The sequence below is a fragment of the Balaenoptera musculus genome, chromosome 1, assembly GCF_009873245.2.
Source record: "Balaenoptera musculus isolate JJ_BM4_2016_0621 chromosome 1, mBalMus1.pri.v3, whole genome shotgun sequence".
NCBI classification, from domain to species: domain Eukaryota; kingdom Metazoa; phylum Chordata; class Mammalia; order Artiodactyla; family Balaenopteridae; genus Balaenoptera; species Balaenoptera musculus.
This window is the reverse complement of record NC_045785.1, coordinates 107,696,500-107,716,497: the sequence shown is the minus strand read 5'-3', so window position 1 is coordinate 107,716,497 and position 19,998 is coordinate 107,696,500. Positions and strand designations below refer to the sequence as shown.

At 42.5% G+C, this 19,998-nt stretch overlaps 1 long non-coding RNA gene and 4 other non-coding genes across 5 annotated transcripts; 1 reads left to right on the top strand and 4 right to left on the bottom strand.

The window, feature by feature from the left end:
• Positions 1-520: 520 nt before the first annotated feature.
• On the bottom strand, positions 521-5,402 carry LOC118884625. The gene is made up of 3 exons (XR_005017338.1): positions 4,323-5,402; positions 3,965-4,123; positions 521-1,644 (listed from the first exon to the last, which is right to left on the bottom strand). It is a non-coding gene; the product is annotated as an uncharacterized LOC118884625 (long non-coding RNA).
• Positions 5,403-5,711: 309 nt separating this feature from the next.
• TRNAN-GUU lies at positions 5,712-5,785 on the top strand. The gene has a single exon. It is a non-coding gene; the product is annotated as a tRNA-Asn (tRNA).
• A 6,923-nt stretch (positions 5,786-12,708) lies between these two features.
• Positions 12,709-12,781, bottom strand: TRNAK-CUU. The gene has a single exon. It is a non-coding gene; the product is annotated as a tRNA-Lys (tRNA).
• A 1,909-nt stretch (positions 12,782-14,690) lies between these two features.
• Positions 14,691-14,762, bottom strand: TRNAG-UCC. The gene has a single exon. It is a non-coding gene; the product is annotated as a tRNA-Gly (tRNA).
• A 2,300-nt stretch (positions 14,763-17,062) lies between these two features.
• Positions 17,063-17,134, bottom strand: TRNAE-CUC. Its single transcript has one exon. It is a non-coding gene; the product is annotated as a tRNA-Glu (tRNA).
• Between the last annotated feature and the right edge of the window lie 2,864 nt (positions 17,135-19,998).

Genomic DNA, 19,998 nt, shown 5'->3' with positions numbered 1-19,998 from the left:
AATTTTGTTCTAGCTTAGCAATATTGACACAGATCTACCACAATCTACGTCTTGTGGACTTGGCATCCATATATATATGGATATCTGTATCTATATATCTTTTCCTTCCTTTCCTTCTCCTTTCGAAACCATTCTTTACTTTTAAACAAAGACAGTAACAGAATCATGCTTACCTCAAACAGTGAAAACATGCCAAGCTTTCCACAAAAGAGGATAAAGTTTACTTGTCTTTCAATGGTTTTCATTCTTCTAGCTGAGACACATTCATTTTACCTTAGATATCCTGTAACTTAAATACTGAGATTAAAAGTTAACTCCTAGCAACACATTTTATGTTAGCTGGTAGTGGGATGAAAGAGGAAAAGAAAAATATTAGTTGGTACATAGAAAACTATTAGTATTATAATAAGGAAGAAATATTCATAACTGTTACAGACCTCATTTCTGCAACTGTCACTGGTATCTATAACTATCTTCTTCGCTACTATCAACAAATCAAATTCAGCCAGATAAATTTGAAGATCTAATTGGCTTTATTCAACGATTTAGGGACTGCTGTCATATCAGGGGCTGAGTTGTTCTCTGCTGTTGACTGGGCACCACTAGTGATTGTAGCTAGATTAGCCATGATGAGTGGAACCCATGTTGCTGAACCATACATAATCTGCAACCCTGCTTTAAAGTATGCTAAATCCAACATCTGAGACATCTTCTTGGAGTTGGTTTCTTTTAACTGCTTTGTTTTCCTTATTAAAAATAGGTATTGAATGGGTCACATTTTTCTGTTTCTTTGCATGTTTAGTATTTTTTATTGTTTACTGGACACTTTGAATGATGCAATGTAGAGACTCTGGATTCTGATATCTTTCTCCAAAGAGTATCAACTTTTGTTCTACTTAAGCACTTTGATTACTGGCCAGTGACCTTGAACTTGTGTAGGACTGGATTAATGGTTTGTTTCTCAGTAGATCTGAGGAAAGTCCAAGGTGTTTCCCAAAGCCCTCTTTGGTGTAACTCAACGTCCAAACCCTGCTAATCTTGTCAGGTCTTTGTTTTATCCTTTTTTAGGGAGGATCCAGAGTAGGCCTCACACTAGGTTGTGGTCTTTACTCCTTAAGCAGCCTTTCTGGGGTATCAACTGGATACTCAGGGTGGTAAAGAGTCGTTAACAAAGCCTGAATTCCAATGTTGCCAGCAGAGACTTCTAAGATCTCTGTTCTGTTTTCCATCCTGTAGCATCTGTCGTCCGGTAAGCCTTGGTAGTAGCTCTCCACACATGAGCAGCCCAGCACTCAGCAAATGACTGTCAGGAGACCCAGTATGGATTTCTGAAAACTAGCCTGTAAACTGTCTTCTCCTTTCTGGTTCTCTGCAGATTCCAGTTGCTTCAGCTGTCCTCTGATATCTACCTTAGCTCCGTGTGAACACCATGCTCTGCTGCGATTCCAGCTTGCTATACCACCATCAGGTCATTTCCGCAGCCCTCTCTTAGGCAATCACAGTCTTGCACTGCCTCTGTCCAGTGTCTATAACAGGTGCTTCACATATTTTGTCTATTTTCATGGTTGTTTACAGCAAGAAGACTAAACTGGTGGCATTACTATACTATAGCTGTACGTGGAAGTCCTGGATTCTTTTCAGTGCCTTTAAAATTAAGGTTTAATCACACTCATTACTGATGTCTAAATAATTTGAACACTGTTTTCCACATTTAAAAATGACCTGGTCCAAGGATTTTGTTTTTACTTTATTAACAAGTACAACTAAACCAATCTAGGCTTGCTGGATTCACTTTCAGCATGGTGACCCCACAGCACCACAAGGACATCTGGGCTGAGGATCCTGTTCTTTGGCTATATTCCAATGCTTTGACTATATGCCACTCCAAAGTATGCCAATTTGGCATAAGAAGTATTTTGAGCTAAAGGCATTTAGAAAACAGCAAGTACAATCATTCTGGTCACCAGAGACAGAAAGTCAAGGCCGAGAGAAATCCACACAAACAGACTTTGTTAAAATAACTCGTATCTTCCTTTAGTCTTCCTATGTGTTTTACTTTTCCATAATCACCTCTCTTTGTTCAACCTAGTATATAAATACTTAGGCCTAGCCACTTCTTTGGGTTTTCATTTTCCTATTGGAGCTCCCATGCACATGTGAAAATCTGGATGTTTTCCTCCTCTTAATCTGTCTTATGCCAATCTAATTCTCAGGCCCAGCTGGAGACCCTAAGAGGGTTGAGGTGAAGTTTGCCTCCCCTACAGACTCTCCTAGGACCACAAAAGAAAGGATTAGTAAAAGACTATCTGTAAGGGGCCAGAACTGGTCCTGGTAGAGGGGACTTGGTGTAGGCTTGGTAGACCTAATAGGAAATGCTAGAATTCCCAGAATCAGATGGGTGGAAGGGTGAGAGGCTACCTTAAAGGACAATGGCTGCCTGGGGAAGCCCAGAGAGACCAGCTGTCATATAACTGGGGACCAGTGAATAAATTTCTCCTTTGAATCCATCTCTTTCCTCCCCTTTCTTCTTCCTCCTCCCAGTTCTGCCGTTCTTCCCTTTGAGTCTTCCTTCCCATTTCTACCCTGCCTGTGTTTAGGCTACACCCGGGGCCTGGGTCTTCGTCCCACCAATGTCTCTCTCCATGTGTTTGGGTTTTTAATCTTTCTTCTACCAAGAACTCCTTTGGTGATCTGCTGAAACCGGCGCACCCTTCTCAGAATAATGAATTTTTTTATTAAAAAAATGTATTTATGGGGGGCTTCCCTGGTGGCGCAGTGGTTAAGAATCCGCCTGCCAATGCAGAGGACACGGGTTCAAGCCCTGGTCCAGGAAGATCCCACATGACGCCGAGCAACTAAGCCTGTGCACCACAACTACTGAGCCTGCGCTCTAGAGCCCGTGAGCCACAACTACTGAAGTCCGTGCTCCACAACAAGAGAAGCCACCACATTGAGAAGCCCATGCACTGCAAAGAGTAGCCCCTGCTCACCACAACTAGAGAAAGCCTGCCAGCAGCAACAAAGACCCAACGCAGCCAAAAATAAATAAATAAAATAAATAAATTTTAAAAATATATATATATATTTATGGAACATCTCCTATTTATATCCACTATTCTAGGCCCTGGGGTGAGAATAATGAATTTTAATACGTTGAATCAAATACAATTTTCTTTGTGAGGCTTCCCCAGTCTGATAGAATGAGCAGGAAGGCTGAGCTTACACAATCAACCTCCCATGCCTCGACCCAAGATGACCCTAGAGTTGAGGTGGTGAAAAATAAGAGATCTTGGGTTCCACCGGTCTCAGAGGAATTAAAACTACTGGACATCATTATTCTATACTAACCAAACTGAGACAAAGTAGTGGTTCCTGGGACAGAGTTCCAAGGAGAAGGACCACGCGCCCTCTCGTGGCCACTGCGGGGAGCAGTACAGCCCTGCAACTGCGGATACTAATCCAAAGAAAACCAAATAAAACGCACTGGAAGCTGGGCTGTGCTCAAGACTTTGAAATTAGAAGTCGTGCACGCTACAAACTGAGCTAGCAGGAAGACGAAAAGCCGTGAGCTTCTCTTCTCCCTACCAGCTTGGTATCAGTTGCCCAAATGGAAAATGTCTGCGCCAAGACTGAAGGCAACCACGGCGAGTTGTTGATGAGGAAATAGGTTTGTAGAGAGTTTAATGGATTTCCTCCGGCCCAGGGCTCATCGGGAGTAAGTCACGGACCAGGCCTACGATCGTCCTACTTCCGACTTCAAGGAGGAAGCGGGGTAGTGGGTAGAAACTGCTGCGCAGAGGTGGCGTCGGGTTGAGGGAGCGACTCCGCCCTCCTCTGGGGCTTTTACAACGGCCTCTCCCTGTGCTCATTTCCGACCAGATGGAACCCCAGACTTCAATGGAAAGGATGTCCAGGATAAAAGGGTCTTTTCCAATTCATCCCAAGAGGTCCCACCGAGGCTTACCGGATCCACCTCCTTAGTCCTGTTACTGGAATTTTCTAACTTTCCACGACAATCGTGAATGCTTTTCTCCAAGGTCTTCAGTCACAAGGGAGAATTCAGGCAGCGCCAAGTGCACTTTCGGTGCTTCAGCCCCACGCATCCCCCACCTCTTCTGTGGGGCTGTTGGGGAAATAAGAAATCGAGATTCAAAGGAGCACGCATGTTGACCAATTGAGTATTAGCTAAGTTTATTATTGAGGAAAAAAAAAAAAAAAACTCAGAGTGCATGCTTGCAGGTAGCCCGCACATGACTACAAAGCTATTGTGGACTTCCAGCTCTATTTATGTGGGATTAAAGCTACAGTTGCCATCATCCTACCTTTAGTAAACAGTCAGCATTACTCAGTCTGATCCAGGAATGAGATTAAGCTTACTCAGACGTTCTGTTCTTCAGAATTTTTATCAGTATCTCTCTACGGTTGCTTCTGACAGTGCATCTACCTGACAGTACAAGTGGTTGGATAACATTCTTCAGCATTCCTCCGCAAGGCACAGGACGCAGGGGAAGGGGGAGAGGAGGCGCGCAGCCGACTCCCAGCCTCGGAGGGCTGGGGCGGAGTCGGAGTCCTGTCTCACCCTCCAGCGGTAAGCAGGGGATTGTGCGCCCCCTACCGCGCGGGGCCGGGGGCGTCTCGCCACCTGCTCCGAGGTCTGGACTCCGGTGACATCTCACGACGTTGCGGTCTTTAACCAAGCATTTCAAAGAGGAACCTCAGTCATTCCGATTCGAGAGCATCCAACAGTACACAATCATGGTCAGCGCGGTGGCCGACAAAGAGGAGGCGGGGGAGGGTAATCAAAGTTATTTAACGAAAATAGGCATTTTCCGTTTTCTTTTCGTCTTTTTCTTCAGTGGCCAGAGCACTAGCTCGCTCTGTCCCCGTCCCTCACTGGGCTGCCTCCATTCCCACTCGCTTTCTTCTCCTCTTCTTCAGCTTTCCCTATTCAACCCCTCAGGACGGACGACCCCAGACCGAGGCTGAGTCGCAGTTCAGGGTGGGGAACTCAGCTCGGTCCCGGGGCGCACGTGTCTAAAGTCAAGACTTTTGCTTTGTTCTCAGTCAGCTCCGGGAATAAAAGCGCCTCCGGCTTTGAGAAACCTTTCCAGCCTTCCGTTTCCGGAGTTACTCGTAGGCCTAAAAGCTTAAAGCACACACTGGAATTCTTGGTTGCCTAGGACCCTGCGGCAGAATGCATCCTTCACCGGGCATTTATTGAGTGCCTCCTAGGTGCGAGGCCCTGCCCTGGAGGGCGGGCTGCATCGCGAGCAGTTCTGAGGTCTTGCCAGTCGGAGTCCACATCTAGAGAGAGGCGCAGAACGTGAGCAGCGCAGTGGGGGCACAGCTGGTTCGTGTCCTTCGCATGCGCGCCCACAGGGTCAAGTGGGGACTCACGGCGAGCGAAGCTAAGAATAGTAACGTGGACTTCAGCCCGAGAGGCTGCGGTCGTCACCTGGAGCCGGGCGGCTGTTGAGGCGGGGAGCAGGTGGGAAGGCCACAGATCTGGCGTTCGGCAGTCAGAGTCCCCTAGCTGAGTCCCAAACGTTCTATCGATGTCCAAACGTGCCCGATGACACCAACTCTTGGCTTCAGTGTCTCCCGCGCGCACCTTCGGCTTCCGGAATATGAGAATAAAAGGATGTCCCCAGCCAGAGGTTGAAAAGCAATTTCTTGAATCAGGAAACGAGTTATGAGGAATGCGCTCTCACGTCTCTGTGGCGCAATCGGTTAGCGCATTCGGCTGTTAACCGAAAGGTTGGTGGTTCAAGCCCACCCAGGGACGTCATCTTTTGCTTCATCGAAGTCCTTGCTAGCTACTTGCAACTTTAGGTTATCTGTTCGCCACCTCTCACAGTTCTGGAGGCTGTAAAGTCCAAAATCAAGGTGCTGAAAGATTCAGTTCTTGTTGAGAGTCTCCTCCCCAGCTTGCAGAAGACCTCCTTGTCACTGTATCCTCACATGGCAGAGAAAGGAAACTCTGGTGTCTCTTCTGTTTTTATAAGTACTAATCCCAGCATGGGGGCTTCATCTTCATGAACTCATTTAAACCTAATTACCTCCCAAAGGCTCCACCTCCTAATACCATTACATTGGGGAGTTAGGGCTTCAACATAGGAATTTGGGAGGGACAACAGCATTCAGTGTGGAATAGGTGGTAACACAGAGAGACATTCCTCAAGTGTCTAAAATGCCTTTATGGTGACCAGATTGCACAGACTTAACAGTCACATGAAGGTGGGAGAGAACTTGTCCAGCAGTTCTTTTCTTCCTGGAGGCACTGTGTGTGTGTGTGTGGTGTGTGTCTGTGAATAGAAAAATCAAGGGATTATAGAAAGGTACATACATTGAGAAAATTCTCACCTCCACTACTCAAGCTCCCAGTTCCCAAAGGCCAAACAATACCAACATGCTGGTTTTTAATAAACAATTTTATTTTTAATAAAATAAAACAATTTTATTTTCAATAAAGTCAACAGGCATGACTTTATTATTTTTATAACAAACTAGTCACCTACTTTATAAGTATATATTAAAAACCTCAGACAAACCAAGCTGTAACTCAGACTTGACTGTAGGATGCTGAAGCCACAAGGCAGGCCATTAACCACACTCACAGCCTTTCCTCTGGGAGCTTGGGCAAGTAACAGTCTCTGTGAACTTCTTAAAGCATCATGATCCAGAGGTTCTGAAGGATTTTCTTTTGCTTCTTTCTTCCCTTGTCTGCTTGTCTGATCTGAGCTAGAAGTTCACAGATATTAATCCAACAAACAAAACTGAAAAGAAAAAAACTAAAACCCCTGCATTTTGAAATTTCAGTCACATTATCAGCATTTTTGTGGAAAAGAGACTCTAGCTATGGTATGAAAAACATATACCAGTTATAGAACTTTGCTTTAATGAAGTTGGAAAGCTCTGACAAGAAAATAAGATGCTGACAAACAATGATTGGAAGAAAATTTAACCTAGGGTTTATAATGATCAGAGGGAAAAAAGATGGAATCAAATACATACATACATATCTCCAGTCCAGATATCATACAGGTCTAAAGACAACAAACAGATGTCAAATAAATGAAAGAACTCAGGAAATACAAAACCTTTTTTAAAAAACCTATTTGACACTAAAATGCACCTAATGAGATGCTTTCACAATAAAAATCTCAGGTATAGAACTATGCAACACAAAGCATGAACCCTAATGGAAACTATGCACTTTAGTTAATAATAATGAATCAATATTGGTTCATCAATTGTAACAAATGTACCACACCAATGCAAGATGTTAATAACAGGGGAAGCAGTGTGGGTGGAGGAGAGGGAGTATATGGGATTTTTTTTTTTTTAATCTCAAGAATGAAAATTTCTGGGTATTCTGCGTTTGTCCCTCCAGATACATTCTCATCATTTTCCACCCTATTATATGCCCCAGAAAGTTAATCTTTTTGAACTGGGAAAAAGGGCTCCTCTGCCCACTGGCTTCTTGCTGGCTACAGCCAGTGGGATTCACTGACTGGGAATGGGAGTGTAGGAGGAATATGAGGTCAGGGTAATTACTTCCTGCAGGTTGGCAGTGGTTGTGTTCTCCGCCATCCCCCAAGACCACAGTTATTGTTTAGTGGCACTCTACTACAGTTACAGCCTTACCTACAACTATCACTTTCTCAGGTTCCAGGAGCACCTCTCTCCCCTTGCCCAATCAGGCCTAGTAATTGCTCTCCACTGTTGCTAGGCCTGTGATGTCACACCATCTGTTTAGTGGCTACATCCCCCTCTTAGAGCCCAGGGTTCCTGAGTTGGGAGGTCCCAGGAAACCCTCTCAATCCTCAGCAGGTCTGGGTTTCAGAGAGCCTCGGGGAATGTGCCACAAAGTTATCTGGGAGCTCACTGCATCTCTGTTCAGCTCATAAGCAGAAGAATAATTACACCTTTCTTCCTTCAAAAAATACCCCTAATAAAATTTTTAGTCTTGTAGGGAAAATCCTTTCTAAGCATGACAAAACTCAAAATCCCTAAGGAAAAAGATTAATACATTTAGCTACATAAAAAGTTTAAGAATTTGTTTAGCAAAAAATCAATCAATCAATCAGTCAATCAATCAATCAAGCACTCAACATCTGGCAAAGCCAAGGCCTGAGTGATTCAGCTTGTAAAGCTATAACAAGTCACTTTTAGATTCAGAAGGTTTATTACTTACATAGACAGCAAAGGGAAGAGTAGTTGAAGGTATAGACTTCCTGGGCCCTCATCCCACACATCCAAAGGGGTGACACTGAAACAAAAGGGGTCAGTGACTACAATGCAAGTTGTGGGATACCTGTTATTGAGGAGCCAATTCTAGAATGCAGCTAAGTAGTTTTACAGTCTGCAGCTGTCCCCAGGGAAGGGATGAGGAGGTGAGCAGAATGCCTCTTATGTGATTAAAACCTGAAGGGCAATGAGAAACTGTCCCAGGGTAGACAGGGAGGGGAATGGAAGCTGTCTCCTGGCACTCTTCACAAGCCTCCCATCCTCTCTTGCTTTGGGACAATCACAAGGTGATCTGCCTTGTGGTAAGATTCAGAATAGTTTCAGTTCAAGCCTTGGCCGGTGTGGCCTGTGCAAATACATACAAGGTCACCTGGGTGCCACAGCTGAGCCATTCCCCTACAAAATTCAAAAGACAACAAATTGGTAAAATACTCGAAAAACTACAACATAGAAAAAGCCTTTTTTATTTAGTATTTATTTTTATCAAGCTTATATATGCACATAGTTTAGAGAGTCAAACTCATAAACTCGGTAATGAAAACCAGCAGGCCCCTGAAACTCTCCCCCATTTCCTACTCCCTAGAAGTAACTTCTTTAAATTCTTTTAATCAGTGATTTGTTATTCACCTCTGTCTCTGTAAACAAATATTGTTAATTCTTGATTTTCTAGCTTTAGGCACTTTATCTCTCTTTTACATACTCCCCCTACACTTACCACTTCACACACACACACACACACCATACACATACATTTCCCACTCCTCCATCTTCCCAATTGTGATGGCTAATTTTATGTGTGAACCTGGCTAGGCCATGGTACCCAGATATTTGGTCAAACATCAGTCTAGATGTTTCTGGGAAGGTATTTTTTAGATGAGATTAACATTTAAATCAGTAGACTCCAAGTAAAGCAGATTACCCTCCATAATGTGAGTGGGCCTCATCCAGTCCATTGAAGGCCTTAAGAGAAAAAGACTGAGGTCCCCAGAGGAAGGGGGAGTTCTGCCTCCAGACTCCGCTTTCAGATTAGAGTTATAAAATCCGTTCTTCCCTGGCTATCCAACCTGTTGGCCTACCCTGAAGATTTTAGATTTACCAACCTCCACAATAACATGAGTCCATTCCTTAAACTAAATCTCTATATACATACGTGTGTATCTTCTATTGGTTCTGTTCTTCTGGGGAACCCTAATACATCAATATACTTATATCTTAATTTTGATGAGATCAATGATTATTATTTTTAATATATAAACTATTAACAGAGAAGCCACATAATTTAATGTGATCACTTTTTGAATATAATCTTCCCTTGGCAGTAACAATTATGTTACTTTTCCATTTGCTTAGTTTTCCATGTATTTATTACTGAATTATAACCGATTTCTGTAAATCTCCCCTCAAGAGCTTCCTCATCCTTTTTTTACAGCTAGCTGAACTATATTTCATTGTATGGTTGTACTGTCATTTATTTAGTCACCCCCAAAACTGATGGACATTTAGAGAGTTTACAATCTTTTACTTAATAAAAAGTGCTCCGTGAATAACTTTGCATACACTTAATTTCACATGAGTATAGGAATATTGTAGGATAAACTTCTAAATGTGGATTGCTGAAGTTTAAAAAAAGTTTAAATTTTTGATAGATATTGTTCAAAACACCCTGTAGAACTTAAACCAATTTACCCTCTCTTTAACAATATTTATTAACTCTCCAACATATTAAACTTAAAAAAATTTACCATATTATAGTTGAAAATATTATCTCAACTTAGTTTTAAATTGCACTACTTTCATTAATAGCAATGTTGAGTGTTAAGTATCTTTTCATATGGGCAACAGCCTTTTATATTTTCTATTCTTTATATGTTTGCTACTTTTTATGGGTTATTGGTTTACTTCTTATTGGCTAATAGTTCTGTAAATATTAGGGAAATTAGCCTTTTGTACATGATGTATGTTCGAAGAATGTAGATGTCTAGCATGGTATGGTAAATTTGGTGCTTCCACAGGAAGGGAAGAGAACCAGAAGAGAAGTTTGTTATACTCACAGGTCCCAGAGGGGGTCACTGCGGGCGTGCGCAGGGCCACACATGAGTCCAACTGGCAGTGTGTTCAGTTGAACAGGTGGGGAGCAGTGAGAGCCAGGACCTGTGGGCCAAAGCCTTCACTGGGGTCCTGAGTGGGGTCTAAGGAAAGCAAACCAAGTTGGGGAAAGAGAGGAAGGAAAGAGGAGGAGGAAGCGGAAGTGGGGGGGAGAGGGGCAGGGGTCGGGGAGAAGAGGATGGAGGAGGGGAAAGTTAGAGTCTAGCGGTTGGGTTGCTTATCAGGGGGTTTCAGCTGTTTTTGAGTGTGCATTCACAATTAGGGCTGTGAGAAGGATGTTGATACACCAAAGCGTTAACTCAAAATGGATGATTTTTAACACAATCTGAGTTGCAAATACTTCCCCAAATTGTCATTTGTCTTTGGACTTTGCTTATGCAGATTCCATTTGGTTTATATAATCAAACTCATCAATATTTTCTCTCAGGACTTCTGAGTTTGTGTCATAGTTAGAACAGGCTTTTCCACACACACACCCCCCCAAGATAATAAAATAATTGTTCCATGTTTCTACAAGAACTTTTATGTTCCTTTTCATTATTATTTAAATCTTTGATCAATTTGGAATTTACCCTTATGTAAAGGGTATGATATTCATTGACCATTATTTTTTTCCCAGACAGCTACCTAGTTATTAAAACATTGTTCATTAGAATTATTGATTTGAGTCCCTCTTTCTAATGTATTACATTTCTTTATGTATTTTGGTCCATTTCTGGACTCTGTGCTGTCCCATTGATTGTTGTTTACCCATACACGATATTTTACTGCTTTAATCATTATAATTTATGTCATTTTAATATTTCATAGGGTTAATCCTTCCTTATTGTTCTTTTAAAAAAAGAATTTCCTGAGTATTACTGCTTATTTTTCCATTTAAACTTTAGAATTATATTGTCCAGTTTGAATAAAAAAGAAAAATATTTTTGATATTTTAATGAAAACTATGTTAAATTCTTTGACATGTATACAGTGATGTGTATAAAATTGACGACTGATTTTTTAAAAAAACTATGTTAAATTCAGACACCAAGTTAAAGAGAGGTGTTATCTTTATGACGTTGAGTTTCCTACCCAAGAACATGGTACATCTTAGTTGACAGGAAAGGAAGTTGCCCTAATGCAGTGGTTCCTGAACTTGAGCATTTATCCACATCACCTGCAGAGCTTAAGTCTCAGATTGTTGGGTCCACCTCCAGAGTTTCTGAATCTGTAGGTCTGAGGTAGGGCTTGAGAATTTGCGTTTCTCAAAAGTTTCCAGGTGATGCTGGTGATGTTTGTCCCGGCACAACACCTTGAGGATAATTGGCTAGTGTCTTGATGATTTTGGAGATGGTTGGCGGGATATATAAAGGAGACTAAAGCACATTTACAAACTTAAAAAAAAAAAAAAAGTAGGACTGGTAAATGATCCTTAGGGAGATGTGGGAAAGACCTGTATGAGGAGTTAAAAGCGAGTGTCCGCGTTGTGGTTGAGAAGCCTGATGACTGGGGACAAACTCGGCTTCCACTCACTTTGAAAACCCACTTTACTCACACCACTCATCCCAACACTGAATGAGAGATTTAGCAGGAGCAAATATCAGGCAAACAACTTCAGGCCTTCGGGGTAGAACAAAGTTCTCCGGTCGATCAATAGCTAACTCGAAACGCTTGGGCGCAGCACTCCAGAGAGTTCGCCTACATCCATCTGATGAGACTGCGCTGCAATCTCTCCACTTGCCAGCTCCGGGCCGTCGTCCTTGCTCCTCCCTCCTCTTCCTATCGTACTTCCCCCTTTCTTTGCTCTTCCGCGTCCCTCTTCCTCAGCTCCTTTTCCAGCGCCCTCTCCTCTTTTTCGTTTCGAGATCTTCCTAAACTAGTTGTATTTTACAGCTCTTTGAGGCTGATGAACGCTTCAAAACCTAAAAAGCAAAGGCACGCTCCTTAGCACCTAATGGAGAACATTTTAACTACTTAAGAAGGCCCTTCAACACCTCATCCAAAATTTCCCACTGATGAGAAGAGAACGAAAGTGGTTCCGTTTGGTCATGTCCTAAGATGTCTTCTCAGTGCAGCAGAGTCGAGGCAGCACGAAGGGGGAGCCCCGCGGGTCCCGGACTCGGCCCTCGGAGGAGCCTGGGTTCGGGCAGCTGTGGATCTGTGACCCCTGGTCTCAACCTGAGATGCTGGGATCGGTAGCCCGGATTCCTCTTCTGTGCTAAATTTGGGGCGAGTAGAGGCGATTTCTGGAACAATTTACCGAAGTTTAAAACAACAGTGACCATAATGGCTATTCAGAAGCTGCTGGTTCAGTTGGTAGCTAACAAGAGAAGATTCAATAAAACAGAGGTAGGCGAGGAAAAAGAGTGCCGCCCAACGTGGGGCTCGAACCCACGACCCTGAGATTAAGAGTCTCATGCTCTACCGACTGAGCTAGCCGGGCGCTGCTTCGCGAAGCTTCTTACAGAAATATAATTTCTTTCGAGGGACAGCTTGCACGGTCAAAGATACACACAGCTTAGTCTGAAAGAGTTCTCGGGCTCTAGGATTTTAAACGCAGTAGTAGCTTCTTGTCACCGAGAAACTCCAGGCTCCGAGAGTGATGGGACTGCACGGGGCTAGACGGGCTTGCAGAGGACGCGGGAATCACGAGTCCTGAAACCTCGACGTTTCTTCAAATTCCTTTAGACAGGTTTTGAGAACTTTTGGACAGCAAATTCTTTTGGAGAACCCGGTTTCTGGGACCCGGAATCCAGAAGAGGAGGCGAAAAAGCGCGAGGGAATAGGGATGAGAGGCTCAAACTGCCGCGAGAAGTAGGAGGGGCGCGGGGACTTGTGCTCCCGGGACCTTGGTGCTGCAGCCTCGTTCTTCCTTCTTCTCGGTCCGAAACCCTTTCCCTCGCTAAACCGTGACCACCAGGGGATGGGGTGGGGGTGAGGCTGAAGGACGCGTCAGTCGGAATTTAGGTCCAATTGACTATTCATTTGGGGCACGATTTTGTTTTTAAATACTAAAATTTTGTGGGACCTGAAGGTCCCACTGAGATTTAAAGTCGGATGGGATATAGAGCCTCAGGCGTGGGCGCTCGCGGGAGATTTCACTTCACTCTCCAAAACGTTCATTTCTCCAACCTCTGGAAGAGGCGCTGAGTTCCGGAGTCACCAGCGAAGGGCTCTCTCCTCTGCTCAGGTGAAGGTAGGCCTTGCTTGCTGCTCCGAGGCGCTCCACACCGCCCTGAAGCGGCTCTGCCAGGGCTGGTTAGATTCGCTTAGGTGGGCGAGCCGCGGAGTGAGCTGAGTGGAGACAGTTATTTATCTAATTCGTAGACTGCACTTCTGCCATGCAGCCTTGAGCAAAGACAGATTACAAGCTTTTTTTAACCCTTAAAAGGTTCCAAAAGGGGGGGCCACCAAGGTGAATTACAAAGATATGCCGTGGCTCGGATTCGAACCGAGGTTGCTGCGGCCACAACGCAGAGTACTAACCACTATACGATCACGGCGCGCCACCTTCGAGGTGGCGCCCTGGGGGTGGATTTAATGTCTTTTGAAACAGGATTGTCTAAGTGGTGCTGCAGCTTTCTTTGCTCAGTTCGCGTGATTCGCCTAGGTTAAAATCCCAAACGTTTCCACCCACAACCTCGAAGCCCTGACACCCGAATCTGGGTCTCAGAATCCCGCCATGCCCGCGCCATCATCACCCCCTCCGCTGGACGGCGGCGCGCCCAGTCCTGACGAGGTCTGAGAGCGTCGCCTGCAGCTCGGGGAAGGCGTCCCCAGTCGCCCTCCTCAAGCCATTTCTCTCTTTCCCCTCCAAATAATCAAGCCGCCCCCCCCCCCAGGCAACCCGAGGATTTTCCTATTTACATCTCCACCTTGTACCCTGGAGTTGAGGTTTCTGTCGCCCGAATGTTGGAACCGGCAGAGAAGCGAAGCTGGTGAGCTGCTAAACGGCGTGAGGTTCCCCTTTATTATTTTTCTTGCTTCCCTCACTGCTCCTTGGCGCGCTCTCTCAGGAACTTCGGAGTCTTGGGCTGACTTCCTTATTCTGACTCTTTAGTAAATCTAAGTCGCCTCCGAGTATTCAGAAAAACATATCCGATCAGCCTCCATTTCTGACATTCCCTAAAGACCCCCAAAAGGAGAATTATCGTAAACTGGTGCGAAGCAAGAGGCCAAACGCAGCAGATGGGCTTGCCTTGGTAGCTGCAAAAAGTCTGGAGGTTCGCTCACGGTAGAGTCTCCCAGAAGGCTCAGAGTTTGAGGACGGACGTCCGGGTGGTCAAAGGCTCTTCTTCTTTCTCCCCCTATTTGCTCTACTCGAGCTTCCAGAGAAAAGAAGAAACCGGTAGTGCGTTGGCCGGGAATCGAACCCGGGTCAACTGCTTGGAAGGCAGCTATGCTCACCACTATACCACCAACGCCCACGAGAAAGCGCTTCGGTTTGTATCCTTATGAATAACTCGTCATGGTTTGCTCTGACCAATGTCTTTCATATTTAGGGATTCGTGTTAACAGAAATATTCAACACAAAGCCAAAGGACGAAGAGGAAAAGAAGATCTCTAGGATTTTTTTTTTCTAGGATTTTACCTATGACTATATTGATAATTTTGTGGTCGTTTTTTTAGTCGTTTCAGAGGTTTAGGGAAGGAAAATCAATTCTAGTTTACTGTCTTTTGAAGGGAGCCTCTGAAATCAAGCGGACGAGTTAAGGCCTTAATGCGAGTGTTATCTCTGTACACATATCGTTACGCATTTGAGAGTACTTCCTCAGCACAAATGCATAAAGGTAAAGTTGCCATTGAAAAGATACCCACATTTTAAAGCTTTGAATACATACTGCCAAATTGCTGTGTGGAGCGATATCACCAATTTTCACTTTTCAATGAGTATTACCAAATTACCTCAGGCAACTAGATAACATCATTCTTTTTATCTTTACGAAAGTGCAACATAAAAATTTGGAGTCTCATTTTAACTTGCATTTATTGTATTACATTGAGGTTGATCATTTTTCATAAACTTACTAATTATTTGTATTAGTTTTGAGACTTACTAAATCATACGCTTCGTCGATTTTTGCTCTTGGGGATTTATATTATATGTATATAACATTAGTTTGGCATCTGTCTTTTAATTTTATTTATAGGATTTTCAGATGGGCAGTTTTCTGTTTTTATGTAGTCTAACTTATCAGTTTTATCCTTAATGATTTCTGTGTTTGCTTTTTCTGTGAAAAAGTCTTCTCCAGCCCAATAAGATAATTATCCACCCATTTTTTTTATTGTTTCAATTCTTACATTTAATTATTTAACCCATCTAATATATGATATGAGGTGGTAATTCCACTTCTATGAATTTATCCTAAAGCAATACCTAAGGATATACAAAGATGTATTCACACAGATGTTCATCAAAGTGTTATTTGTAAAACCAAAATTCTAGGGGGAAAAAACCTAGAAGTCCAGAAATACGATTGATTAAATCCATTTTGATGAAAACCCACTTTTTTTTTTTTTTTTTTATTGTACATTGCTGGTGGGAGTATAAATTGGCAGGACCTCTACGGAGGGCATATGGCACTACCCATCCACAAATGCACATGTCTTTTGAACCAGCATTTTAATTCTTGGACATTTATTCTACATACGCATACGTACAAAATAACATATGTAGAATATTATTTTTATGGCCGCAAAGGATTAGAATAACCTAAGTGTCATCAATAGGAAGCTGGTTTGATTAATTATGGAATATCAATACAGTGGAATACTATGTGTCATAGAAAAGAATGAGGAAGCTCTTCATTTGTAATCTGCAACTATTTCTAAAATACATTAAGTGAAAAAGGCAAAGTGCAGAAAAGTGTGTATAGATTGCTATCATTTGTGCAAGGGAGGGGAACGTACTTAAATATATACGTATGTATGCATGTACTTGTATTTACAAACTATTTATATTTTATATTTACAACATACTTATATTACAATATAATTACGAAACTTACTACTGGCTGCCTTATTAAAAGAAAACTAGACGGCAGTGGTGAAAAGTAGGTTTATCAGTTATGCCTTTTTGGATATTTGAATCCTAAACCATGTAAATATATTACCTTTACAAAAATTAAATAATTAAATTGAAAGAAAATATCATGTTGCTGAAGTGTATTTATTTCTACTGGAAAGTGTTAGAAATATATTAACTTTAAAAATAGCTGGTAAAAACGTAAAATAGATAGCTAGTGGGAAGCAGACTCATAACACAGGGAGATCAGCTCGGTGCTTTGTGACCGCCTAGAGGGGTGGGATAGGGAGGGTGGGAGGGAGGGAGACGCAAGAGGGAAGAGATATGGGGACATATGTATATGTATAACTGATTCACTTTGTTATAAAGCAGAAACTAACACACCATTGTAAGGTAATTATACTCTAATAAAGATGTTAAAAAAAAAAAACCTGGTAATTAAATAGTATGTACAGCATTATTCCATTTTCTGTTTCAAAAACTGGGTAGTAGCTACCGGTGGTTGGTAGAATGGTAAGCGATTTTTTTCTTTATGTTTTCCTGCATTTCCTGTATTTCAGCTAAGGTCACCCATGTGGCAACTGAGTAGAAGAAACAAAATTAATCATTAAAAGTGTTCTATAGGAACTGTCATTAAAAGTGTTCTATAGGAACTGTCATTAAAAATATTATATTTTGTAGGAAGAAAGAAGTCACCTTTTCCCTGACCGGGAATCGAACCCGGGCCGCGGCGGTGAGAGCGCCGAATCCTAACCACTAGACCACCAGGGAAGGTGACAAAAGCTTGCGACAGAGAATGTATGAGGCTAATTCAACGTGTGTCTCCACCCTTTTTGTGACGCATATTGTTTCAACCACCTAGATTTTGAGATTCTTGACTACTGGGCCTTCCCCACGTCGAAACTACCTTTTCCTCGTATTTCTTTTTCGGAGTAGAAAACCCTTGCGAGAACTCCTCTGCATGGCTCCCAGAGCTGAGGGAGGATCGTGTACACACGATCGCAGTTCCCAAGACCAGAGACAAATGTCTGGAGAAAAGATAGAAGGACAAATAGGAAACTCTCAGCTTCCTGTAGTTGCAGTGATTTCCTGAATTGGGATCAGCAGAAAAATAAAGGTCTCCAACTGGGCTTTGCCAAATTAACTAGGAACTTTTCCTTAAGGAATATAAAGGTTGTCGTGTAAGTAACTCTAGGAGATCCTGGTCCTATAGCAGCTTTTTTTTTTTTTTTTTTTTTCCATCTCGTGTGAATTTAGGCCAAACTGTTGGCCAAAACGAATATTACAGACAAATGAAAGTGACTCAGCCTACGGGTGCTTGGTGGTCAGCAGGATCTGAGCATAACTCGCTGGTGGGAGACTAAGAGAAAGAGTTTTGGAGCTTCAAAATTTTCAAATATGAAGAAGGAAGAGAGGGAGTGAGGAGAAAGAAAAGAAAACTGGGGTGCATACCTAGAGTAAAGGAACCTTGAAAGCCATACCCATCAATGTCTGCAAATTAGCTTTATATAAGACAGAAAAGAAAGCAAATATGGCAAAATGTTAACAATGAATCTAGGTGAAGGGTAATTAAATGTTCAATATTTTATTCTTTTAACTTCTCTGTAGGTTTGAAATTTTTCAAAATAAAAATTTGAGAAAACCAAAACTGAAACAAACCATCAAAAGCCTCCCCTCAGACCTTTTTTGGTCAGATGACTGCAATGTGATTAATTCTCTGCACATGAATTCAAATATAAATTTTAAAAAGCCACCCCCATGCACTAACATCAGAAAACACCTTTGATAATAAGTGAAAAAGAGAATTAAAAAATTGATTCATATATGTGTACATATCAGCAGGGCCTGATAGAAAAAATGAGTGATAGGATATGTGGTGTTTCTGGGGTTTTTGTTGCTTTGTTTTGCTTTCAAAGTATCAATGTTAAAATGTTGTTTAAAGGAAGTATTAATCCTCCAGTCATCCAATCTCCACTTTCCTAGGGAGAAGAGTAACTAAATGCTAGACATTTATTTTCACAAAACCCAAGTAATCCTGGTGTCATATGTCACCAAGGAGCCTAACAAAGCCCACTTCCTTTTACTCCAGCTCTATTCCCACTGGGCAGCTACCTGTACTCAAAGGCTGATAAAGAGTATCTAACCCTCAGAACAAAATCTTGGGATTGTATCCGGGGTGGGTACAAGGTAATAGATTTTATTTCCCTATGTCACAAAGGAAATCAGCCTTCTTATGTTTTGGTGAACAGTCCATTTTCATCAGCTATTCTGCCACCTGCCGGTAATTTTCGGTAACATGAGAAACTAGGAAGTATCAATAGTATTAGCTCCTGGAGCTAGCCATGTTTCTCAGCATCAAAGCACCAGGAGAAATCTCATCATTCAGAACAGGATTAAGCCTCCTCCTCTTCCTAGCACCACACACCTAAGGATGGATGAGGGGGGAGTGCAGTTCATTTACTTCATTCCATGTTCTATTTTCTTTTTTCCTTTTTGCAAACGTTTACAGATTATGTGCCAGACTAGGTATTGAAGATACAAAAATATACTTAAAAAACTCACAGTCTAGAGGAAAACCAAATAAATAACTGAATAAAAGAGAAAGGATTGGAGAAGATTGAGTAGATGTACTTTTCCTATTCTGCCTGCTAATACAACTAAAAACCCTGGACATTGCTTATAGAACAAACATAAGAGACTCTGAAAGATGGAGAGAAAGAGGTAGACCAGCTAAGGGCCTCAGAACCCAAGGAACCACACAGTGGTGATTTCCCTGGGTTTTCTTTTTGCCTCATATATCCCAGACTTGGTGCCGAAGAAGCCAGCAACCTGGAAATGCCAATGGATGCAGCCAAATAAAACCAAACAAAACCAAAACAGCAATAACAACAACAAAACCTGCTCTCTCTAGCCAAAGGACCAGGGAAGAAGTGGCCTAGCAAAATAGAAAACTTTTAGATAATAACTGCTCTACTCCAGCCAAATGCCACAGAAAGAATTGTGGCTCACCTCTACCCACACCTAGTAAAGAGTAGGTATATGGGGTACCTAGACTTCCTCTCAGCAGGCCAGTAAAGAAGTGTTCCTCCTCTTCACTGCTGGATTGCTGTCAGAGGAAACATGGTAGAGAATCGTACTTTCACCAACACCTGGTGATAACAAGGTTACTCCTATTCCCCAGTATCAGTGGAGGCCATATGGGGAGCTGGAACTCCTACCCCTGCTCATCAGTAATGAGGAGCCCCTCTCCTCAGGTGTTAATGGAGACTAAGTGGGGAACCTGGATTCCTACACCTACCTGGCTGTAACAAGGTACCTTACCCCCGCTTCCTCTACCTGATTAGTATCAGAAGAAGCCAACTGAACCAGAAGGTTTAAATATAATCCAGAATCCCAAATGTCCAGGCTTTAATAAAAAAGCACTCATCATATCAAGAATGAGAAAGATCTTGAACTGAATGAAAACAGACAATACCTAGATGATCAAGGTGGTAGAATTATCTGACAAAGATTTTAAAACAGTCATCATAAAAATGTTTCAACAAGCAACTCTGAAGATACTTGAAACAAATGAAAAAATAGCAAGTCCCAGCAAATAAAAGTTTCAGCAAAGAAATAGAAGAACTGAATGGAAA